This window comes from Haliotis rufescens, unplaced genomic scaffold (assembly GCF_023055435.1).
Source record: "Haliotis rufescens isolate VD_foot unplaced genomic scaffold, xgHalRufe1.0.p SCAF_18, whole genome shotgun sequence".
Lineage (NCBI taxonomy): Eukaryota > Metazoa > Mollusca > Gastropoda > Lepetellida > Haliotidae > Haliotis > Haliotis rufescens.
The window spans coordinates 11,028,105-11,055,278 of NW_025963868.1; the positions used below are offsets into that span (position 1 = coordinate 11,028,105).

Below are 27,174 nucleotides of genomic sequence, written 5' to 3' on the forward strand. Positions count from 1 at the left end.
GACCCGAGTCCGTACTATGGACCTGAGTTGTACCATGGACCCGAGTTGTACCATGGACCTGAGTCGTACCATGGACCTGAGTTGTACCATGGACCTGAGTCGTACCATGGACCTGAGTTGTACCATGGACCTGAGTCGTACCATGGACCTGCATGAGTCCTACCACAGACCAGAGTTACCTCCTTACAAAATCATGAGCGCTCAATCCTGTATCTTTTTAAAACATAATCGTCCCATGCTGAAAAGAAATGTGTTTTGACACATCCTAATATATATTAACTCACAAGTTTCGGGTCCGGGTAGTCCTTTGGGTACCCGGGTCCTTCTCAGTACCCACCCAACCTGAGTACCCGAGTTACCCGTCCCAGCCCCACTGGACAAGTGTTTTAAGTCACTGCCAGACTTGAGTGTAGTTTTGTGACAGTGTTCTGTTACTGGTATGCACCGATGTGAGAAATTTGAGGTGGGAACTGCTTCATAGTTGTTGTCAGAGCCTGTCACAATGGTCAAAGGTGTCTAATTGTTAGCGATCGTACCACTGCAGTATAGATCGTTGTTCAAGCTATCAACCACTTGTTTTCCTGGCCCAGACTCAGAATGTTCTGATTTATCATCCTAAACTTGCTTCCACACGTGATAACTCTTGTTTTAGATCAAGCAAGGTCTCCCAGGAGAAATCGTGACATGGAAATCGCATCACAATCTTTTGCAGACCATTGTGATGTCATAGGTTGGTGTGACATCACTACCAAATGACATCACATGTTTTTCTTCCAGAAGCTGGTGAGCTGTACTTTTACACTCAAGACAGTGGTGTTTTTTCATAAATAGAGTCTCACCCTCGTCTTCTGATTTCAAATATATGAAAACAGTTTAAACTTTTATTGATTCATGATGATATATTTGATATCAAAAGACGAGGATGAGATTTTCTATCTGGCGTAAAACAGCAGTCATTCAATCAAGCAATGACTTAACTGATTAGATCCTCCAATCCTCATTTGGGGCGGTCGGGTAGCCTAGTGGTTAAAGCGATCACTCGTCACGCCGAAGACCCGGGTTCGATTCCCGACATGGGTACAATGTGTGAAGCCCATTTCTGGTGTCCCCCGCCGTGATATTGCTGGAATATTGCAAAAAGCGGCGTAAAACAATACTCACTCACTCACTCCAATCCTTATTTGGATTTTGTTTTTTAACCAATTTAAAAAACACAAGACTCTTTTATGATACCCATTTATTGCACAATGTTCCACAGTCCCCGCTTCTGCCGCCCATCGTTTGATTTTGTAACGATAAGTAGTTGTGCTGCCACTAGCCTGGACCCCACACCCAACACATTGTAGAAGTAGCCCCATCAGTGGAAGGAATATGTACAGGACCAGAGCTTCAGCATTGTTCAATAAGTTCTTTAGATTTCCCTTCTTCCTCAAGCCATTACAGGAATGTCTTTAGTAAAGCACTACTACCAGTCTTGAGGGAAGTACTACTGCCGATCATCAGGAATGTCCTACTGCAAATTGTTAGGAAGGTACTACTGCTAGTCTTTAGAGAACTATTACTATTTCTGTGCATGCATTGAGTTACAAAAATAGACCTTGGGTTAAGAATTATTTGTTGATTTTGAGAAAGTCAAATCCACACTGACAGCGTCTTCATTAAACTGTGAACATTTAGGACTTGTAACTGAACTGTTGTTTAACCGTAACGGAGGAGGTTGCTGACTCCATCCTTGCTCTCCGAACCTTCTGAAGCCTCGTCCTGGGGTACAGTCATGTATCCATGGGCAGGCATCCAAACCCAGTATCCGTTGTCTCGTTTGGCCGAAATGGGTTTTAAGTAAGGGGAGTAGCGGCTTGGGGGAGCGAGTAACGAAAGACCACTGGAACGCTTAGACAGGAGGTAGGACAAGCGACCTCCTGTCTGACTGTCCTGTCGCACTGACGGTTCCATACTTTCTTTCCCAGCGACGGCAACCGCAATCACACACATTGTTGCCAGGGCAACCATGGCGAGGTGGCACGCTGTTTGTCTCATGCCTGAAAGAAAAGAGAAATATTTCAGATTTAGTTCTTTATATACCGTATTCGACGTAATAAGCGCCCACGGCGATATTTGCTAATATATTGATTGGCTAGTGAACAATTCCAATTAGCACCCCTTCCGATTGATCAATGTACACGAGAATTATTTATTTGTCTATAATAGGCAGTCGTGTGTTATATGCACACTTAATTATGGGCAATTAAATTCTGGAAAAAAAATATCTGTCGTATATAAACATTTCAGGCTGTCAGTATAAACAAAGGAATTTACAATCTTTCAACTTTTTATTTCACCAAAATAATATTCTAATAAAAGCCCCCTATTTCAAATTTTGAGAGCGCCCTGGGCGCTTATTACGTCGAATACGGTAATTCAGATGTAAGATTCTATGTGTTGTCACCTTTTGAAAGGTAATATATGTAATAGTAGCTCTGCATGTGTACTGCAGGCTTAAATATAAAATTGTCTCCAGTTACCTAAACTTGTCATCGAGACAACTAAATGAATTGGGTGGCTAGCTCTGTCACTTTGTTGACTGCATGTCATGGCATGGTCATGATATCAATCAATGGTTTGTCTGGCCATGACTTGATTATTTCCAGGGCTCTGTGTTATGGCTGGAATGATCAAGCAAACTGAACAGTAGCGGTCTTGGTCGTATCGTAGTTGTATTAGCCATTGTCATAGTAGAAACAGGGGCGGTCGGGTAGCCTAGTGGTTAAAGCGTTTGCTCGTCACGCCGAAGATCCGGGTTTGATTCCCGACATGGGTACAATGTGTGAAGCCCATTTCAGGTGTCCCCCGCCGTGATATTGCTGGAATATTGCTAAAAGCGGCGTAAAACCAAACTCACTCACTCATAGTAGAAACAATATGAAAGGTTTAATTACGGTATTTCTTATGGCAAACAGCTCTAGTATTGTTGTGGAACAGAAATTACACATTACAGTTTTTGCAGCTTGTCTTTCTCATTGAAAGTCATTTGTTGATTTTGTCAATTTGGTTCATTTAATTGAATTGACTTTATAATCAAGTCTTTGAAAGGCATTTAGAAGTGATACACATAAGGAAGAGAATTTATGGATGTCAACTACTTTATTATGAGGAACACAACGTTTCGGAGTATATGCTTACTCAGAATGTGAAAGCTGGTATGGGTACATATTCATCGTATGTTATCAAAATGTGAAAGCGAGTATAGGTAATATATTCACCATAATTTATCAAAAACCACCTCCATGGTCTAGTGGTAGAGCGTCATCCTGGAGAGCGACCGCGTCATACCAAAAGACGTTAAAAGATGGTACTTGTTGTTACCCTGTCTGGCGCTCGGCATTAAGGGGCTAAAACAAGGACTGGTCGGCTCGGAGTCAGTATACTGTGTCTGAGTGGAGTATTCATGTTAAACTGCGGCATGGTATCTCAGTGAGCTAGCACTATAGTCGGCATTAGTCCGGACTAGTACAAGCAGCCACATCACACACACACACACACACACACGTGCATGCATGTCGCTATATAAGTACAATAATCTTGGACGCGATGTTAAACCCCATTTCACCTCACCTCAACCACCTAATTTATCAAAATGTGACAACTAATATAGTTGACATATCATCTGATGTTTAATGTCATCACACTGTGAAAAATTGCCGACATGAAGTTTTCAATTTTGGTCATGTCAATCAGGTCGGTTGACTTTATTTCCTGCTAAGACTTGTTTTTCTTAATCCCCCTGTGGTTGTTACGTACAAATATTATCACTCATAAGACTTACACTGAGCACCATAAAGACATCAAAATCCCCTCCTAATTACTGTCCAGATGCATCCACTTTAATCCCCAGTGAAAAGTCAGTTGTCATTTAATATGCTCTTTAATCATGTTCAAGCAAAAATATTGATTGATAAGGCTGCGATTGGTTTCGTTTGGTATTAATCTCTCGTTTGGCTAATCTTGGTTTGTGATTTCTTCCTGAGCAAATGTTTGCTGTTGGGATGACGATGATCACTAAGCATCACAATGACGTCATTAAAGTGAAGTCTGATTACATATATATATTTATGGCACTGATTCTTGTGTATCGGAATAAAAATGAAGTTAGTAAAGCAGATGAAGATTTATATGCGTTTTAAGCTGTGTAGATTGGGATTTTTTTAAAACTGTTTATAGAAACAAAAAACGATTGCTATTTAATCGAGCTCTTCTGGGACAAAGTCTTTCAATCGTAAGCATTAGCCAATGTATACACAAGTTGTTACTTTACTTCCTGTTGGCTGTAATAGATTGTTAGATTATCATCCCACACACCTGACCGCCTCCGTGGTCTAGAAGTAGAGCATCCGCCCGGAGAGGGGAAGGTCCGGGGATCCATCCCCGGCTGCGTCATACCAAAAGACGTTAAAAGATGGTACTTGTTTTTACCCTGTCTGGTGCTCGGCATTAAAGGGCTAAAACAAGGACTGGTCGGCTCGGAGTCAGTAAACTGTGTCTGTCATATGATACCAAAAGATGGTACTTGTTGTTACCCTGCCTGGTGCTCGGCATTAAGCGGCTAAAACAAGGACTGGTCGGCTCAGAGTTAGTATACTGTGTCTGAGTGGGATATTTATGTTAAACTGCGGCATGGTATCTCAGTGAGCTAGCACTATACATCGGCATTAGTCCAGACTAGTACAAGCAGACAGACACAAACATATAAGTATATAAGTGCAATAATCTGGGACGTGATGTTAATCCCAGTTTCATGGTTTCACCTCATTTCATCCCACCCACCTCACAATCAAACACTCCTTCTCACACCATTTTACAGTCTGCCAGTCAGTGTCTGAAACTCTGCAGGGTAAACTCACAGAGAGCCTTTCACATATATTATTTTATGATTGTCTATATTTGTAATATGTTTCAAAAGTTTGATGTAAAGGGATTGGTTTTTGAATAATGTATAATTGATGAAATGCTACACATTGTATTTTATTTGAAATGTGAATAAAGATTTAAAAAAACAATATATATATATTCATTAAAACTGAACAGTTACTACATTTATTAAGGAAATGATCAGTTTGTAAAACATGTTTGCGACTACATGTTATACACTATTGCTTGTCGTAAAAGGCGACTAACGGGATCGGGTGGTGAGGCTCCCTGACTTGGTTGATGCATGTCATCGATCCCAATTGCGTGGATCAATGTTCATGATGTCAATCACTGGATTGTCTGGTCCAGACTCGATTCTTTACAGACCGCTGTCATATCACTGGAATATTGCTTAGCGCTGCTTAAAACAACAACCAAACCTTTAGTATGTAGAAAATTTAAGCTGAATGTACAGTCAGCGTCAATCTCTGTCAAACACTTAAGCTCCCAATATATCGCAATATGCATAATTAAGATGGTTGTAACGTTGGAATAGTTTTGACCAAAACACAGCCCTACCAGTTTAGCAAGTCTCCAGGTGAGCAGATCTTTTAGTGCAGTAGGCAGCTATCTCATTAAAATCAGATCTTAGTTCTCGCTTAGTTCTCGCTACCATTACGGGGTCAGTCAGAACAACCTTTTATCTGACCAATCAGAGCTTAAAACACCAGGAAATTAACAGTATTTTTCTAATCATGCAACCTCAGAAAGGTCAACATGGAGCATTCCAATTGACAGGCAAGAGAGTTAACTGACTTTAAAGGTCCAGTTTCCCAAACTAAGCTGGAATTCCTGGGCTCGATTGTAGCGCCACCAGTGGCTATTACGAGTTATGCTTCGAACAAAATGGCGATGCCAAATCAAGACAAACTGATCGATAATCAAGATCTATATTGTGATAAAGCATGACGAGCGAACGCTTTAACCACCAGGCTACCCGACCGCCCCTCATAATTTGAGCAGGCAGTGTCCTTTTTATATATGTAGAAGTAGATAGTACTGGTCCCAAAGACAAGGTTTCCTGATTAACAAGGTTAAGACAGACACAGTTTCAGTGATAATCATGAAATTCTATATGTATACTGACTGAAAAATAAGCAAGTGGACTACATAATCCCCGAAATCATCGGGTCTGGAAACCCTAAGACCTGCTGATGTCTGGTGACTTTTATGACTATTAACATGCCAATCGTTTGTTGGTAATATTTCATTTGTTCTTGAGGTCAACTGGTGATGTGTAGGGTTAAGGTCAGTGCAAGCTCTTAAAGTCATTACGATATCGAGCAAGCTTATGACATCAGAGGCCTGTTACTTAGGCTTTCAGAATAGTGTTTAGGATTTGATGACCATGAGGGCATTGAAATGTCGCTTGATAACATTTGTTGTTGATTTGTCAGAAGACGCATTAACCCCAACACTTAATTTGGGATGGTGACTGTCAGAATGCTCTTTGGCATATCTCATGAAAATATCATTTTGATATTCACTGAACTTGAAATGGACTTGAAATGGACTTGAAATGGACTTGAAATGAACTTACCAGTCTTTAGTGTTTCGGGAACTGTAAATTAATTGCATCCATGGACTGTGTGGTTATTTTTTATTATAAAATGTTTTCACTCATAAATGTTTTGGGAACTGTTCATGTTCAATGCTTAATAATTTATTTCAGTTGTGATTGTTGGCATTCTTAGACTACAATAAAGTCCCCTAAATAACAGAATATGGTTAAATAGTTTTATAAAGGAAACCCTCAGGACTGCAGAGAACCGTCTCCGTGGTCTGCCCGGAGAGTGGAAGGTGGGTGTTCAATCCCTGTCTGCGTCATACCAAAAGAGGTTAAAAGATGGTACTTGCTGTTACCCTGTCTGGCGCACAGTATTAAGGGGCCAAAACCAGGACTGGTCAGCTCAGAGTCCGTATACTGTGACTGAGTGGGATATTCATGTTAAACTGGGGCATGGTATCTCAGTAGGCTGGCACGATTAACTTGGCATTATTCCGGACCGGTACAAGCAGACACTCACACACATACATGTGCTTGCATGTTGCAATATAAGTGCAATGATTTTGAACACAGCATTAAACCTTTCACCTCACCTCACCTCACCTCACCTCACCCACCCCACCTCACCCTCCTCACCCCACCTCACCTCACATCACCTCACCCAACCCCACCTCACCTCACCTCACCTCACCTCACCTCAAGCAGAGATTGGGATGAGAATAGAAGGGAGGTGATTGGTGTGTTATAAAACACACTGTTGGATCTGTAAGATCAATAATGAGAACCTGTTGCTTTTAAATTTGTAAAAGAGCCAAGTTATCCCTGAAATGTTCACAGTAAGGAAGTAGGGTGTCAAGAAGCAGTGCTTATTAATATACAATGAAAACAGTAGGAGTGTCTCACAACTTGAAATGTCGGAAGATGGCTTCAGCCAGAAGACACCTTGAAGTGCTGAAGCTGTCTTCTGTCAGTAAATGTCATAGCCGATTAGTTGGGTTTCAGGTGCAAGTCCCCACGTGAGACATTGTAATCAATTTTTGCATGTTTTTTACACCAAGTTAATGTTGAAGGTAATGATGGTAATTAGGATCTTCTTCCGTATGTGTTTTAGTTTCTTCCGTTTGAATACAATGTGAAACTTGATGCATTTTTCCAGTGCAATCAGTCATGATTAGGAATATTTTCATTCTGTGTGAAAATGGGGCAACACCTGCTCGCTGTGCTGACTGTCTGAAGGATTGCTCGAGAAAAAATCTCGACATATGTCTTGGCTTCAGTAAAAGGTTTGAAGAAGATTAGCTTTACAGACTGGCACCAGTCTTGTGGTCCTAAGGTGAGGTGAGGTGAGGTGAAATTGGGTTTAACGTCGCGTCCAAGATTATTGCACTTATATAGAGACGTGCATGCACGTGTGTGTGTGGCTGCTTGTACTAGTCCGAACTGATGCCGATTTATAGTGCTAGCACACTGAGATATCATGCCGCAGTTTAACATGAATACCCCAGTCAGACACAGTATACTGACTCCGAGCCGACCAGTCCTTGTTTTAGCCCTTTAATGCCGAGCGCCAGACAGGGTAACAACAAGTACCATCTTTTAACGTCTTTTGGTATGATGCGGCCGGGGATCGAACCCCGGACCTTCCGCTCTCCGGGCGGACACTCTACCATTAGACCACGGAGGCGGTCTGGTCCTAAGGGATTTTAAACTAGTTAAGACTGAATTAATTTGATTTTCATCCGTGCCCCTCACTACTAAACACACTGACTCATGTCATTATATTGTAGCCAAGTACTTTTGAAGATGAAGAAAATGCTGTGGGTTCCTTTCTGTCTTGATGAACATGATGAATTACACCATGCATGTATACATATCCCACCAAATATTCATATTTCATATGACTCTCATCTGACCACACTTTATGTATGATGCCTTGAACTGTTTTGAAAATATGAAAGACAATTCAGTGAGTGTGAGTGAGTTGGGTTTAACGCCGCTTTTAACAGCATTCCAGTTATATCACGGCTTGTCAGCTTAATGTGGAGGAAAGCCCGAAGTGATGCCGGTCTCAGACATTTACCACTTCAGTGAAACCCACGAGCACGGGTATGGTGCTGACAAACCTAGAAACATAATCGGGGCGAACCGGGATTCGAACCCACAATCATAGGTTTCTGGCACGACCAAAGGACGTAACTCTGCACAGCGAATCACGGTGCCTTTGATGACTGGGCCACCCGTGCCCCCTATGAAAGACAAAATGCCTCCTGCTTCCCATGTCTAGGTCACCTGACTGAATGTCAGAGAGAGTTCACATGGTACATAATATATATCGTGGCCTGTGTTCGCAGTCAGGTGTTACAGTGGCAAGCCATGCAATATGAGTGAGTGAGTATGGTTTTACACTGTTTAGCAATATTCCTGCAATATCACGGAGGGGGACACCCGAAATGGGCTTCACACATTATACCCATGTGGGGAATCGAACCTGGGTCTTCGGCTTGATGAGCGAACGCTTTAACCACTAGGTTCCCTGACCACCCCCCATGCAATATGAAGCGACTTAATATCAATTTATTAACATATTTTAGAAGTTATTATTATATCTGTGGATATTGAATACGTTCCCTATTTTCCTGAATAGTAAGGAGTGAGGCTGTTGATATGTGCACAAAGCTTAAATGAATACGGGGGCGGTCGGGTAGCCTAGTGGTTAAAGCGTTCACGCCGAAGACGCGGGTTTGATTCCCAACACTGGTACAATGTGTGAAGCCCATTTCTGGTGTCCCCCGCCGTGATATTGCTGGAATACTGAAACCATACTCACTCACTCAAATGAATACACACTAACTGCCTTCTAATTCTTTAATTGGCATTTTGGACAATAGTGTCGTTAGTCAGACCAGATGGCCTCAAGTATGTCTTCGGAATCTCTAGACAACCAAGATTTTGAAAACTCAGTTCACCAAGTTTAACTTCGCAGAAAACATTTTGAACTAGTCAGTTGAAATTAGAAGAAATCCAACGTGCATCTTTTTACAAGGTGACCAAAACTCATTCATTACATGCTTAATTAGTGACAGCTCAGATATTTTGTGTTAATACCAGCCATTTTGTGTCAGGAGACTTTTTCACGTTTCACATTTTCACATTTTCAAAATGTTGACATTTGAGAGTCTGAAAACATTGTTCTGAATTTGTTTCGAGATGATGTTTCCATCATTGCACATTCTTTTGCATCTCTCTCTTTTCAAATTCTGAATAAATGATTTTGACTTATTGATTACCTCTAATGTTCTTCTTTTAATGCATTTGATGGTTATTTTGGATGTAACGATTCACCAATCATCATTGCATCGAACGTTGTAAACAGCAATGGAACATTTTGGGGCGAAATAGGTCTTACCTGCATTTCAATAATTTTTTATTATTGAGAAATATTATTTATAAATATGAGACCAGATATTCAGGAAGTTTCAAGCTTTTTAGTGCCTCATTAATTATGAAAATTCTTTCAAAATTGGTGCGAATTAAATATTGCGACGCATATCGTATTATGAACAAAGCTATTACTAATCGTATTGGTAGATTGTGGTACATGTATTGTGACATCCCTGATAGTTCTGACCCATAGGTTATAAAGTGAGCACTAAATTATGGAAAGTTTTGTTTGTTGTTTAATCCCACACTCGGCAATATTCCAGCTTTATGACAACGGTCTGTAAATAATCAATTTTGGACCAGACAATCCAGTGATTGACATCATGAGCATCGATCTTACACAATTGGGATACGATGACATGCATCAACCAAGTCAGCAAGCCTGACCACCGCGATCCTGTTAGTCGCCTCTTAAGACAAGGATGGGTTGTTGGAGACCTATTCTAACCTGTACTGTCACTCGGGTCTGTAAGGTGGTGGTGCTCAGGCATGAGAAACCGTTGGAATTTTGAAAAGTTGGTTTGCGTAAATCTTTTATATTTTATTATGTTCGTCAATACTATAGCAGCACGGAAAATACTATAGCATTGATGTTTAATGTTGATATATTGACTTGTCTGAGATTCATTGCTTTGGAGAATTGTCATGCATTAGTAGTCTGTTTGACAGTTACCATACGCCCCCAGGATTATTTTAAGTTTGTAGGTAATGTGAGAAAATTTAACAGATATAGGGTAGTTTGCAGCATCATGTGAATATAATTGAATGATAAGATTTTGATGAATTTAAAAAAAATAAAAAATTTGAAATTAAAAATTGAGCTTGTTCATTGAAATTCACTGGGAGCTAGAATTTGTTGATTTATAGCCGAGAGGCTCATGAAAGTGTGTCTTCATCTCTACTGAAACTGACAGGGAAGTGAATTTGATTGCAGGATGAAATATTCGTGAATATGAATTTGTCATAGTGTTAGAGATTTGTGAGAGTGATACTTGCTCTTTATTGCATGCTTCATAACAAAAGAACTAAAAAAGTGCTGACTTGGCATGAAACACCACGTATACAGTCAGGATCTCAGAAGAAGTGTTCCTATCTTATTAATCTTTTTGCTACGTTGATTGTTATCAGGCAGCCCTCCAGATAATTATGTTCTGGAAAATAACTTGTAACTGTTTTTACCATATGTGGAGATAATAGAACATCCACTTAATGATACAGGATTGATCCAGGCCTGATATTTGTAAATGAGGCGTCCATGAAGAGTTGAGATATGAATTATGATCGCAGCAAATAGGAATAATTATTTTCATATTTTTCATTGAAAAAACTTAAAATTGTTATAGATTCACCAAAAAGGACGTAACATTTTTCAATATTAAATATATATTGAAAATTGTTTTTTATCATACCTTTTTTTAACTTACATAAGAAGGAAAAAGGGATTTATTTAGACCTGCTTGAATATTTGGCCCCAAGTCTGCAGCAAATGTTAGTAAACTTTCCTGAATTGAAGTTTTAAATTTCCCAATTCCTTTTATGTGTTTATAACAAACATTATAGCTTTGTAGAGAGACTTGTACTGTGATCACAGATTTGAGCAACATAATGAATTTTTCCCCCTATATTGCATGCCACGGGCAGTTAGTTTGGAATCTTGGATAAATCCCTGTGAAACTAATATCCCAATATTTGAAATACACACAATATCCCTGGAGGAACCTGAGGTTGAGATGATACACTGTGTTAAGTGTGATGGCTGTAGGGAGGGCAACACGGATCACACAGGCAGCCGGATGATAGGAAGGAGTGAGTGAGTGAGTGGGTAAAGGAGGCTCTGGTTAAGGTCAGGGTTGATAGTGATGGCTGTAGGGAGGGCAACACGGATCACACAGGCAGCTGGATGATAGGAAGGAGTGAGTGAGTTGGTAAAGGAGGCTCTGGTTAAGGTCAGGGTTGATAGTGATGGCTGTAGGGAGGGCAACACGGATCACACAGGCAGCTGGATGATAGGAAGGAGTGAGTGAGTTGGTAAAGGAGGCTCTGGTTAAGGTCAGGGTTGATAGTGATGGCTGTAGGGAGGGCAACACGGATCACACAGGCAGCTGGATGATAGGAAGGAGTGAGTGAGTTGGTAAAGGAGGCTCTGGTTAAGGTCAGGGTTGATAGTGATGGCTGTAGGGAGGGCAACACGGATCACACAGGCAGCCAGATGATAGGAAGGAGTGAGTGAGTTGGTAAAGGAGGCTCTGGTTAAGGTCAGGGTTGATAGTGATGGCTGTAGGGAGGGCAACACGGATCACACAGGCAGCCAGATGATAGGAAGGAGTGAGTGAGTGAGTAAAGGAGGCTCTGGTTAAGGTCGGGGTTGATAGTGATGGCTGTAGGGAGGGCAACACGGATCACACAGGCAGCTGGATGATAGGAAGGAGTGAGTGGGTGAGTGAGTGGGTAAAGGAGGCTCTGGTTAAGGGTTGATAGTGATGGCTGTAGGGAGGGCAACACGGATCACACAGGCAGCCGGATGATAGGAAGGAGTGAGTGAGTGAGTGGGTAAAGGAGGCTCTGGTTAAGGTCAGGGTTGATAGTGATGGCTGTAGGGAGGGCAACACGGATCACACAGGCAGCCGGATGATAGGAAGGAGTGAGTGAGTTGGTAAAGGAGGCTCTGGTTAAGGTCAGGGTTGATAGTGATGGCTGTAGGGAGGGCAACACGGATCACACAGGCAGCCAGATGATAGGAAGGAGTGAGTGAGTTGGTAAAGGAGGCTCTGGTTAAGGTCAGGGTTGATAGTGATGGCTGTAGGGAGGGCAACACGGATCACACAGGCAGCCAGATAATGGAAGTCAGTGAGTGAGTGAGTAAAGGAGGCTCTGGTTAAGGTCGGGGTTGATAGTGATGGCTGTAGGGAGGGCAACGCGGATCACACAGGCAGCCAGGTGATGGAAATCAGTGGGTGAGTGAGTGAGTGAGTAAAGGAGGCTCTGGTTAAGGTCGGGGTTGATAGTGATGGCTGTAGGGAGGGCAACACGGATCACACAGGCAGCTGGATGATAGGAAGGAGTGAGTGAGTTGGTAAAGGAGGCTCTGGTTAAGGTCAGGGTTGATAGTGATGGCTGTAGGGAGGGCAACACGGATCACACAGGCAGCCAGATGATAGGAAGGAGTGAGTGAGTTGGTAAAGGAGGCTCTGGTTAAGGTCAGGGTTGATAGTGATGGCTGTAGGGAGGGCAACACGGATCACACAGGCAGCCAGATGATAGGAAGGAGTGAGTGAGTTGGTAAAGGAGGCTCTGGTTAAGGTCGGGGTTGATAGTGATGGCTGTAGGGAGGGCAACACGGATCACACAGGCAGCTGGATGATAGGAAGGAGTGAGTGGGTGAGTGAGTGGGTAAAGGAGGCTCTGGTTAAGGGTTGATAGTGATGGCTGTAGGGAGGGCAACACGGATCACACAGGCAGCCGGATGATAGGAAGGAGTGAGTGAGTGAGTGGGTAAAGGAGGCTCTGGTTAAGGTCAGGGTTGATAGTGATGGCTGTAGGGAGGGCAACACGGATCACACAGGCAGCCGGATGATAGGAAGGAGTGAGTGAGTTGGTAAAGGAGGCTCTGGTTAAGGTCAGGGTTGATAGTGATGGCTGTAGGGAGGGCAACACGGATCACACAGGCAGCCAGATGATAGGAAGGAGTGAGTGAGTTGGTAAAGGAGGCTCTGGTTAAGGTCAGGGTTGATAGTGATGGCTGTAGGGAGGGCAACACGGATCACACAGGCAGCCAGATAATGGAAGTCAGTGAGTGAGTGAGTAAAGGAGGCTCTGGTTAAGGTCGGGGTTGATAGTGATGGCTGTAGGGAGGGCAACGCGGATCACACAGGCAGCCAGGTGATGGAAATCAGTGGGTGAGTGAGTGAGTGAGTAAAGGAGGCTCTGGTTAAGGTCGGGGTTGATAGTGATGGCTGTAGGGAGGGCAACACGGATCACACAGGCAGCCAGATGATAGCAAGGAGTGAGTGAGTTGGTAAAGGAGGCTCTGGTTAAGGTCGGGGTTTATAGTGATGGCTGTAGGGAGGGCAACACGGATCACACAGGCAGCCGGATGATGGAAATCTGTGAGTGAGTGGGTGAGTGGGTGAGTGAGTGGGTAAAGGAGGCTGTGGTTAATGTCAGGGTTGATAGTGATGGCTGTAGGGAGGGCAACACGGATCACACAGGCAGCTGGATGATAGGAAGGAGTGAGTGAGTTGGTAAAGGAGGCTCTGGTTAAGGTCAGGGTTGATAGTGATGGCTGTAGGGAGGGCAACACGGATCACACAGGCAGCCAGATGATAGGAAGGAGTGAGTGAGTTGGTAAAGGAGGCTCTGGTTAAGGTCAGGGTTGATAGTGATGGCTGTAGGGAGGGCAACACGGATCACACAGGCAGCCAGATGATAGGAAGGAGTGAGTGAGTTGGTAAAGGAGGCTCTGGTTAAGGTCGGGGTTGATAGTGATGGCTGTAGGGAGGGCAACACGGATCACACAGGCAGCTGGATGATAGGAAGGAGTGAGTGGGTGAGTGAGTGGGTAAAGGAGGCTCTGGTTAAGGGTTGATAGTGATGGCTGTAGGGAGGGCAACACGGATCACACAGGCAGCCGGATGATAGGAAGGAGTGAGTGAGTGAGTGGGTAAAGGAGGCTCTGGTTAAGGTCAGGGTTGATAGTGATGGCTGTAGGGAGGGCAACACGGATCACACAGGCAGCCGGATGATAGGAAGGAGTGAGTGAGTTGGTAAAGGAGGCTCTGGTTAAGGTCAGGGTTGATAGTGATGGCTGTAGGGAGGGCAACACGGATCACACAGGCAGCCAGATGATAGGAAGGAGTGAGTGAGTTGGTAAAGGAGGCTCTGGTTAAGGTCAGGGTTGATAGTGATGGCTGTAGGGAGGGCAACACGGATCACACAGGCAGCCAGATAATGGAAGTCAGTGAGTGAGTGAGTAAAGGAGGCTCTGGTTAAGGTCGGGGTTGATAGTGATGGCTGTAGGGAGGGCAACGCGGATCACACAGGCAGCCAGGTGATGGAAATCAGTGGGTGAGTGAGTGAGTGAGTAAAGGAGGCTCTGGTTAAGGTCGGGGTTGATAGTGATGGCTGTAGGGAGGGCAACACGGATCACACAGGCAGCTGGATGATAGGAAGGAGTGAGTGAGTTGGTAAAGGAGGCTCTGGTTAAGGTCAGGGTTGATAGTGATGGCTGTAGGGAGGGCAACACGGATCACACAGGCAGCCAGATGATAGGAAGGAGTGAGTGAGTTGGTAAAGGAGGCTCTGGTTAAGGTCAGGGTTGATAGTGATGGCTGTAGGGAGGGCAACACGGATCACACAGGCAGCCAGATGATAGGAAGGAGTGAGTGAGTTGGTAAAGGAGGCTCTGGTTAAGGTCGGGGTTGATAGTGATGGCTGTAGGGAGGGCAACACGGATCACACAGGCAGCTGGATGATAGGAAGGAGTGAGTGGGTGAGTGAGTGGGTAAAGGAGGCTCTGGTTAAGGGTTGATAGTGATGGCTGTAGGGAGGGCAACACGGATCACACAGGCAGCCGGATGATAGGAAGGAGTGAGTGAGTGAGTGGGTAAAGGAGGCTCTGGTTAAGGTCAGGGTTGATAGTGATGGCTGTAGGGAGGGCAACACGGATCACACAGGCAGCCGGATGATAGGAAGGAGTGAGTGAGTTGGTAAAGGAGGCTCTGGTTAAGGTCAGGGTTGATAGTGATGGCTGTAGGGAGGGCAACACGGATCACACAGGCAGCCAGATGATAGGAAGGAGTGAGTGAGTTGGTAAAGGAGGCTCTGGTTAAGGTCAGGGTTGATAGTGATGGCTGTAGGGAGGGCAACACGGATCACACAGGCAGCCAGATAATGGAAGTCAGTGAGTGAGTGAGTAAAGGAGGCTCTGGTTAAGGTCGGGGTTGATAGTGATGGCTGTAGGGAGGGCTACGCGGATCACACAGGCAGCCAGGTGATGGAAATCAGTGGGTGAGTGAGTGAGTGAGTAAAGGAGGCTCTGGTTAAGGTCGGGGTTGATAGTGATGGCTGTAGGGAGGGCAACACGGATCACACAGGCAGCCAGATGATAGCAAGGAGTGAGTGAGTTGGTAAAGGAGGCTCTGGTTAAGGTCGGGGTTTATAGTGATGGCTGTAGGGAGGGCAACACGGATCACACAGGCAGCCGGATGATGGAAATCTGTGAGTGAGTGGGTGAGTGGGTGAGTGAGTGGGTAAAGGAGGCTGTGGTTAATGTCAGGGTTGATAGTGATGGCTGTAGGGAGGGCAACACGGATCACACAGGCAGCTGGATGATAGGAAGGAATGAGTGAGTGGGTAAAGGAGGCTGTGGTTAAGGTCGGGTTTGATAGTGATGGCTGTAGGGAGGGCAACACGGATCACACAGGCAGCCAGATGATAGGAACGATTGAGTGAGTATGGTTTTACACCATACCTGTAAATATTCCAGAAATATAAGGATGTTGACACCACAAATGGGTTTCACACAATCTACCAATGTGTGGTATTAAATCTGGTATTGAATTAGGTTTGTTGGCACCATACCTGTGACATGGCTGTCATGAAAGTGGTAAATGTCTAAGACCTGCATCATTGTGGGCTGACACGAGATATGACTGAAGAACTGTTCAAAGCATGACAATTTCACTGACATTCTTTATGTGGAATGTTTTGTTTGTTTGTTTGTTGTTTAATCCCCCACTCATCAATATTCCAACTGTATGGCAGGGGTCTGTAAATAATCGAGTCTGGACTGGACAATCCAGTGATTGATATTCTGAGTATTTACCTACACAATTAGGATACCATGACATGCACCAACCAAGTCAGCGAGCCTGACCACCCTATCATGTTAGTCACCTCTTATGACAAACAAAGTCGTCTTTTATGGCAAGTATGGGCTGCTAAAGACCTACTGTCTCCGTGATCTAATGGTAGAGCAGAAGGTCCGGGGTTCGATCCCCGACCGCGTCATACCAAAAAATATTAAAAGATGGTACTTGTTGTTACCCTGTCTGGCGCTTGGCATTAAGGGGCTAAAGCAAGGACTGGTCGGTTCGGAGCCTGTGCTGTGTCTGAGTATGGTATTCATGTTAAACTGCGGCATGGTATCTCAGTGAGCTAGCACTATAAATCGGCATCAGTCTGGACTAGTACAAGCAGCCACACAAACACACATACGTACATGCACGTCGCTACATAAGTGCAATAATCTTGGACGCGACGTTAAACCCCATTTCATCTCACCTATTGTAACCCAGATCTTCACGGGTCTGACGTGGAATGAAAAGTGTAGGCGTAGGATTGTGAAAAGGAGAGATACATCTGTCAACACACCACACAGTTTAACAGAAGAAGAACCTTTGTTGTGACTGATGTCAATTTTTCATTAATCAATGCTTAATGTTGCGTCATGACATTTCTTGTTATAAAATATAAGGTCATGTAAATGTTAGTTGTCTGCTTGTCTTATTTGAAGAATAATTAATAAAGAAATTTATTTAATAATGCTTAATAATCATAGTCCAATTTCAGTCATAAAAAGACTACATAATGTGTTAAGATCTGGTCTTAGTTTCAAATACTGACATCATGTCAGCTCAACAATGTGGACAAAAAATGATTAAATTGAATGCCATGAAATAAGAAGACAACTTATTTGATGTTCTTCACTAACAATAAGACGATTAATTTCAAATTGACAAACAACATAGTTTGTGGTGGACAAGATTAGCACTGAAAGAATTAATTGTTTGACAGCTGATGAATCAAAGGCTGAAAACTTGAAATTGTCAAACATGGATCAAACAAGAAAGTTTGTTTGTTGTTTAATGCTGCATTCTGTAATATTCCGGCTTTGTGACAGCGGCCATACTTGTGCTTGGCATTCAGTCCAGTGAATGACATCATGAGCATCGTTATATACAATTGGGCTGCGATGACATGCATTAATCAAGTCAGCGAGGCCACAAATCCTCTTAGTGGGCTCTAACAAGCATGGGGGGGCACGGGTGGCCCAGTCGTCTAAGGCGCCGCGATTCGCTGTGCAGAGTTGCGTCCCTTGGGCACGCCAGAAACCTATGATTGTGGGTTCGAATCCCGATTCGCCCCGATTATGTTTCTAGGTTTATCAGCACCATACCCGTGCTCGTGGGTTTCACCGAAGTGGTAAACGTCTGAGACCTGCATCACTTCAGGCTTTCCTCCCACATTAAGCTGACACGCCGTGATATAACTGGAGTACTGTTAAAAGCGGCGTTAAACCCAACTCACTCACTCACTCTAACAAGCATGGGATGCTAAAAGCTAAACGGTGATAACAGTGCTGCAGTATATATCAACTCGATGACATTTCAATCTTTACTCGTGAAGATCCGGGGTGGAATAGGTTTTCTGCATCCCATACCTGTCGTTCGAGGCGTCTAACGGGATCGGGTGGTCAGGCTCACTGATTTGGTTGATGCATAACATTATATCCCAATTTCGTGGATCGATGCTTGTGATATCCATCGCTGGATCGTCTGGTCCAGATTCGATATTTTTACAGACCGCGGTCATTTAGCTCGAATATTGCTGAGTATGGCATTTAATAACAAACAAACAAACAAACAAACAAAACACTGGAGCTCACCTATATAAATAATATTAAATGGGGAAGGTAAGTTATTATGCCAGCTGTTTCTTAAAAACCATACAAACAAAGGTTTGCATTACATGATAACTTTTCATTGGTATTCTTTCAGAGGAATTCCTGAACATGTATTGATACATAAAAATCAGTAAATGCAGCATTAAACAACAAACAGACAAACAAAACATTTCAGCCTCACACTGGTCATGAGGTATTTCCATGGGAAGACAAGCAAGTTAATAAGTTTATAAGAGTGTTACTGGAACATGAGTATATATATTGACCTTTCCAAATGATGCAGTATGTGTTTCTAAATATATGTCTAAAGAAGAATTGTACAGTACCCTCAATCCCAGACATTAAAGTTATTTAAGGTATCATCAGTAATGATGTCCATCATAACATATGTCATAAAGACAGATGATCGAGCCAAGCGTCGATGCCAACTGATGGTTTAACCTGTCATCATTATAAAGTATGTTTTGATACATTGAGACCAGTGTCTGGAAAACTGGTGGAGCCATGGCTAAACTCCTTAGTATCATACCATCACTGTGTATATCATGAATTCCTAATGAGGGGTCATTAGTGGGATCAATTATGAGAAATACGGCCTCAGTGTAACATGTCCTGGAGAGGCCATTTATTTAATGTCCTTTCTTGCTAGGTTATATAAAAAAACGTGAGAATCCAGGCGGTATTAGTTGAAAGGTAAATTACTTCCTTGTAATGCTCATTGACATAAAGACCAAGTGTGGATATCCTGCCTAAGATGCTGTCTGTCTGTTTCCTGTATAATACATCTTTATATGGCTCCACTTACCGTATTCGACGTAATAAGCGCCCCGCTAATACATTGGCAAGTCAACAATCCCAATTAGCCCCCCTTCCGATTTATCAATGTACACAAGACTTATTTATTCATGTAGAGTACGCACTCGTGTGTTATATGCACCCTTAAATGCTGGAAAAATGCATCTGTCGTATATAAACAGTTCAGACTGTCAGCATAAACCACAAAATTTATCTTTCAACTCTGTTTTTTCCACCAAAGTAATCTTCTAATAAGAGCCCCCTATTTATAATTTTGAGAGCACCCTTGGCGCTTATTATGTCGAATACGGTATTTGAGGTGAGGTGAAATGAGATTAAGCACCACGGTCGAGATAATTTCACTTACAGGGACGGGCATGCACATGCGTGTCTGTGTGTATGGTAAAAGCCAATCTGACAAACATGATATCACTGTCCATTAAATATGCAAATGAGGTCACTGAGGATGAACTATAGTAACTTTTAAGTCTGATACTTCAGTAAAATGCCTGCTTTATCAATGAACCAGTGACTAATGTTTCTGATGAGTTTAGGTATTGGTTTCCTGATGTGTCACCATGTTTCTGTAGACAATCATGGCTGCACATAATCCAGCACTATATGATAAATGAGGCAGTTCACTCAAACATAGCATAAATATCTAGTTTTTTATAGGGGGCACGGGTGGCCCAGTCGTCTAAGGCGTTGATTCGCTGTGCAGAGTTGCATCCCTTGGGCACGCCAGAAACCTATGATTGTGTGTTTGAATCCCAGTTTGCCGCGATTATGTTTCTAGGTTTGTCAGCACCATACCCGTGCTCGTGGGTTTCAACAAAGTGGTAAACGTCTGAGAGCGGCATTACTTCGGGCTTTCCTCCCACATTAAGCTGACACTTTGGATATAATTGGAATACTGTTAAAGCGGCGTTAAACCCAACAAACTCACTCACTCACTGTTTCTTATATATATATATATATATATATATATATATATATATATATATATATATATATATATAAATATATATATAAATATATATATATATAAAGTTACTTCTTTGACTAAAAATACATCTTAAACATCAATTATTGTTAAAACATTCTGCAACATTATCTACTAGTCCATAGCCCAAGTCATGTAACATTTCTTTTGGTCCAGTAATATTTCCCCAAAACATCCATACATTTACACTAAGATCTGCTGAAAACGATGTCAAAAGACAGGTTGAGGGTGGTAGACAAACGTTTTTGGAACAGACTGTTAAAATGATATTTGAGAGAGACTTTAAAGCCCCGCGTTCTCGTAAAGTAAATATCATGTAGGAATTAACAATAAATATAAAGGCTTGCATAATATAAACTTTATTCCTAACAAAAAAAATCATATTAACAACATTGAAACACACCAGCTAATAATCTTTTCAAAATATGTCCGTCAAAATCAATGACACGGTTGATTGATGACAAGGCAATGGATGTCAGACACAGTCCTAATTACGTGATGAGTAATGAACAGAAAATAATGTAGGCGTGAATACGCAGATGTAACTGATAGTGAGGTTCCGGACAGGAACATCTCAACACTGACTATTGTTGATTACGCACAAGCTGTCTATCAGTTTGTACTCATCAATAACGATACATCTCAACACTGACTATTGTTGATTACGCACTAGCTGTCTATCAGTTTGTACTCATCAATAACGATACATCTCAACACTGACTATTGTTGATTACGCACTAGCTGTCTATCAGTTTGTACTCATCAATAACGATACATCTCAACACTGACTATTGTTGATTACGCACTAGCTGTCTATCAGTTTGTACTCATCAATAACGATACATCTCAACACTGACTATTGTTGATTACGCACTAGCTGTCTATCAGTTTGTACTCATCAATAACGATACATCTCAACACTGACTATTGTTGATTACGCACAAGCTGTCTATCAGTTTGTACTCATCAATAACGATACATCTCAACACTGACTATTGTTGATTACGCACTAGCTGTCTATCAGTTTGTACTCATCAATAACGATACATCTCAACACTGACTATTGTTGATTACGCACTAGCTGTCTATCAGTGAGTACTCATCAATAAAGATAACAGTTTATGGACATTACCGCAGACTCGTTATCAGGCCTCCTATCTATTTGAATGAAAAGCATTATCGGAATTAATGTAAGCAATATCGTGTGAATAGCTACCAAGTGTGAAGGAATGGTTTCAAATACGATATGAATGCAGTAACTATCTTTGCAACAGCGATGGAATTGGCCGCTCAGCCGCTGTTGGAACCGACAGCATCGGTAACCAAACACCACCAAACTACAACACTTACTGTTGCCACAGCGTGCAAAACATATCTGTCAGTAGCAGGGGCGGTCGGGTAGCCTAGTGGTTAAAGCGTTTGCTCGTCACACCGAAGACCCGGGTTCAATTCCCGACATGGGTACAATTTGTGAAGCCCATTTCTGGTGTCCCCCGCCGTGATATTGCTGGAATATTGCTAAAGCGGCGTAAAACCATACTCACTCACTCACTCACTGTCAGTAGCAAAAGTATTCTGACTAACCAAAAAATTAAACCGCTTGTTGCTTATTTGTTTATTGCCACCATTTATCGCATGCTGTTTTTCTGGAAAAGCAGTTGTCAATTAACTACGATCGGCTTTTGACGGATACATCCGAAGTTAATCTGCTGTATTTGACTGAGTTTCCCATAGCGGCTATGCATGTATTCTGTTAACGACCACTCTCAAATACAATAGTGTTTCTTTTCGTTCACGTGATAAATGCATTTGGTTCCAATACTGAAGCTGTGCTACCAATATATGAGTGAGTGAGTGAGTATGGTTTTACACTGCTTTTAGCAATATTCCAACAATATCAGGGCAGGGGACACCAGAAATGGGCTTCCCACATTGTACCCATGTACAAAAGGCAGGATATTTTTCTTTTCAGTTGTGATTCTGATCTTATAGAGATGAGCTTCAATACCTATACTACTTATAGGCACTTGTGTTGCTTGAATTTGTTTCAGAACAATATGAGAAGTGATATGGGTTGCCCTTTGGAAATTTGTTTCCTTAAGTTTTGAGATAATATCACACAAAGTGGAAAACGTCTCAGACCTGCATCACATCAGGCTTTCCTCTCAAATTAGGCCAACGCACTGTGATGTAACTGCTATTAAACCCAACTCACTCACTCACTCACTCACTCACTCACTCACTCACTCACTCACTCGTCTGCGTGTACTGGTATTAATAAGTGTCCATATGCACAACCTGGCAGACAATGCTCACTCTGTTGAATTGCCACTTGAACATATTCATATGACTTTTCTCATTTTAAGATTTATCTTTTTCTAATTACTTTAAATTGACTTAAATCAATAGTTAATTTTGTATCTAATATTATGTGAATTGGACGTCTTAACCTAATTATATTTAAATCAAAAAGGAATTTATTGCTTTGACCATTTCATGATGCTGATTAGTATCCCCTAAAACATGAAGGTCATGGATGTCCAATCTGTTCCATGAAAGGATTTCATTATATCCTATTAGTGTGTATGCCATAGGATATTTTCCTGATTATGATATGTGAGATGCTTGTTTTTCGAAAATCCTATTGCTTCCACCTTCAAAAAGATGTTAAAAGATTGAACTTGTTGTTACCCTGCCTGGCATTAAGGGGCTAAAACAAGGACTGGTCGGTTCGGAGCGAGTATACTGTGTCTGAGTGGGGTGTTCATGTTAAACTGCGGCATGGTATCTCAGTGAGCTAGCACCATAAAATTGGCATTTGTCTGGACTAGTTCAACCAGCCACACATACGTGCATGACCGTCACGATAAAAAAGCGCAATAATCTTGGACGCGTCTTTGAACCCCATTTTACCTCACATTCAAATCAGAATAGTCCCAAGTAATATTTATGATGATCATATATGGTCAAAATCTATCTGCAACGTTCGCCACCACTTTCCTGAAGCCCCAGTCTTGTACAAAAACCTGTCGGAGCAGTGGAACATTTTTTATGGTAGACAGTTTGGTCTGACATGAATCAGATGTTAGTCAGTTGAAACTAATCTATACATTGAACCTGGTGAACAAGCAAAAGACATTCTTGGAAACATTCAGCATTTACTGTACCAAACATTAAGCTCATCACTGAAATTTAATATTGCTAAATCAATGCACACTTTATGTGTAGAAACATGCTGTGGAACAATGCAATTGTTCTGAAACCGTATTAATATCAAATACTGGCAACCTATTAGGGCTGGGACGAGTCCAAATTTACTAACCGGGTACCCACCCCCCTATTACCTGACCCTACCCGGGTACCCACTGTAGGTCTCAAGAGATAGTACAAACTGTCTGATCGGGAATAGTTTGACCATAGCCCTGGCAAAATGTATTTAGATACACGTATAAAACGATGTGGTCATGCATACATTGAAGTTGACTGAAGTTTTATCACATTTTAAACATATAAGTCAGAAGGAACGTGTTCATAGTCATGAAGAAAAGCGACACATTAAAGACTTGGAGCTGTTGTGTAACCATGTAGTTATAGTGAATTTTTGTCATGAAACAATATATCCAGGTAGTCCTGTGGGTACCCAGGTTCTTCTCAGTACCCACCCGACCAGAGTACCCTAGTTACCCGTCCCAGCCCTACCACCTATGTTTAACTTGAGTAATATGCAGACAAGTCCCTTAATGGTGTACCATTCTGGCTGGTAAACTAATGTCTGCGCCATGGCCATGATTTTTCACTATCACTGCAACATTTACATAACAAATATACACAACTTAACATTCGGTCACCAATTTGTACTGCAGTGACAATGAATTCTAAGGTATTCTTCATTGCTGAGTAAAAATGTTTTAAAAGAACTGCAGAAATATTTTGTGGCATCCGGTCCCCATTGTTTTGCTACTGACTTTTTTACCCTGATTAAGAAGTACCTTAATTTGAAATTAATATTTCACTCATTAAAAAAATATATATTAAAAATATTGAATATGATATTTGTCCTTTAGGGATACTTCTGTGTGTAAATTATCACTTTTACATTACACAAAACCCAATTCATTAAAAGATTATTGGCAGTGTCCATTATAGTAAAAAGGAAATAATTTCCTCTACTATTTGTCTAAAAACTTATTTCTCTGTCAAATATATTCAAAAAATAAATCCAATGCATTATTACTTATCCAAGTATGATTTGACTCTCTCTTCTTCTAATTTCAAAATGCATTGTATGGGACACCTTTAGAGAAAGTCAATAGATATCCTTACATGAGGCTTAAAATAAGTTATATCTGTGAAAAAGAATAATACCAGGTGAAAAAAGCATTTTGAGGCCCAAATTGTTGTTAAACTATATGAGAAAATCAATTTTCTTTTACAATAAACTTTTTTATCTTCACAAGTAGTTTACAAATACCCATTGCAGACTAAAGAACAAACTTCTGAGACATGTTTGTCAGTGAAAGGGCAACTTTTTCACAACATGAAACTAAAATACAATTACAATATTGCTCTGGTACCCAAGGCAGGCCATTTTCCCAGTAGATCATTCTTACCTGAGTGTTGTGGAACTCTCTTGTGACTGAGGTAATTACTCCGGGCCGCTGTGTCCTAGCTTGTCAGTGTGATCGGTCAGTCGTTGAATCGAGGTGGAGCCGTGTGACGGCTTGCTTTTATACCATTGTCGTCGAGCCACTCTGATTAGTCCTCTCGCTTGCCTGGGGTCCGTGACGTCACGGTCGCTTTCCCTCCTCCACCCTCGTAGGAGTTACTTCGAGGATAAGGAAATGGTGTGGGTAAATTTAGACAAAATCCGTGCATCGGTAGAATATTTCACCCAAGCAGATATAATTGAGCATCATCGCTAAGTTTATAAGAGTATCACCATACTGTGGCAGGGTTTAGTTGTAAATTGAATTTGTTTTGCGGAAGTTGGAGACTGACACCGTTTTTTATATACAGTAATGAAAAAATTCTCATTATATCTTTGGATGTTATATCGCTGCAGATATGGTGATCATTATTCAACGGTAAACGCGCAACCAAGATTAATTCAACAATGGCATTATTATTGTCCATGATGTTCAAACTTCAAAAGATGATTTACGAGAGAATACCCTGAGCATCTCTGCTTGAATGCTGGCCTGTAGTGATTAATTAATAAACCTGCTCGTCTAGTTACCATTACCAGTTACGCTAGATTATCTGTCGATTGGCCCAGAGCTTGATGAGATGATGTGGTATGATAATAAAGTGAGCCCAGAGAGACAGACTTACTGGATGCATTTCTCTGCCTCTGGTTTGGTGTGGAGGGATGGGAGCGTGCGCATGTTAAAGTGTCGGTATTGTTAGGTGGTGATTTGAAGCTCGTTGTATCTGCATTCAACCCCATGATTCAACAGAAGAATCTCTTTTTACAGGGCCAGACTTTTTTTTCTTACCTTGATTTAATTTAAAAAAAATTAAATGAGATGTTTTTTTGTTTTTTTGTTTTTTTCTTCAATAAGTTATCTAAATATGTTGCTTTGTTAACAGTTCGTGTTTGCTTGCATCATCGTTTAACCTGTGTAATGTATAGTCTTGTAGTGAAAATTGTTTTATGTACATTCCTGGTGTGTGTACGTGAATATTTTTTTATGGAATTAGAAAACTATACTTTTCAAATTATTATTTTTTTAATCCACTTTTCACTGTTGTTGGTGGAATCCAGAAATGACTTACACAAATTTTGCCCAGGCACTCCATGGCTTTTGCAGTATTTTGATAAATTTCAGTTCAAGTTTGCTGAAAAAGGGTGGAGATATTTATGAGAAAAAGGATTATCCGCCTTGCGTGATTGGGTTTGATTTTACACCAATTTTAGCAATGTCCCAGTTTGTGACACCAGAAATAGGGTTCACACGTACCCATGTGGGGAATCCTAACCGCGGCTTTGCAATCCATGACAAGTGAAAGCTTTAAGAACCTGGCTACCCCACCACAATTCAACATTGTACATGGTCTTCAGTAACCCATGCTTGCTGTAAAAGGCGACTATGCTTGTTGAAAGAGGCGACTAACGGGATCTGGTGGTGAGGCTCGGTGACTTGGTTGAGGCATGTCATGGTATCCCGATTGCGTGGATTGGTGCTCATGATGTCAATCACTGGATTGTTTGGTCCAGACTCGATTATTTACAGGCCACTGTCATATAGCTGGAATATTACTGAGTGCGGCGTTAAACAACAAACAATACAAACAATACATAATGTGAATATATTCATGATGTTGTTCCGAATTAAACATTTGATTTTACTTTTTTTTCAAATTTGAAATTAGGGAGGCAGTCTGCAATATGAGCCCTTATTCCCAACTCCTGAGTCTTGTAAAATGCCTCTAGGTTAAATAAGTTCAACTAATGATAGTACATATATTAAAACTAAAATCTTCTGCAAAAAATGTCAACTATCACCAGGATGGCGGAGTGTGGGGATAGGATGGGGGCACAGGCAGTTGGATAATTTGCGTGTGCTTTCCTTAAATGAACTGAAAAAAAATGAGTTGTTGGTAAGAATAATATTTCTCTTAGTCATTCTCTTATTTCTCTTCTTCAGCATAGCTTGATATCATGCAAAAATGTTATTAATATTATTTCAATGATAAAAAAATGTTCATTTTCTTTCAAGAGTGCTTGCAAATTGTTTTGGCCTGCTCTTATCCTTGTTTAATGTTCTTTCTGTTTTAATA

At 41.7% G+C, this 27,174-nt stretch overlaps 1 protein-coding gene and 1 long non-coding RNA gene across 2 annotated transcripts in view; one reads left to right on the top strand and one right to left on the bottom strand.

Moving 5' to 3' along the window:
- LOC124119119 (selenoprotein S-like) overlaps positions 1 to 27,174 on the top strand; it is an 81,223-nt gene that overhangs the window by 28,197 nt on the left and 25,852 nt on the right. The gene's annotated exons all lie outside the window — the stretch shown is intronic.
- On the bottom strand, positions 1,221 to 26,225 carry LOC124119120. The gene is made up of 2 exons (XR_006858584.2): positions 25,005 to 26,225; positions 1,221 to 2,039 (listed from the first exon to the last, which is right to left on the bottom strand). It is a non-coding gene; the product is annotated as an uncharacterized LOC124119120 (long non-coding RNA).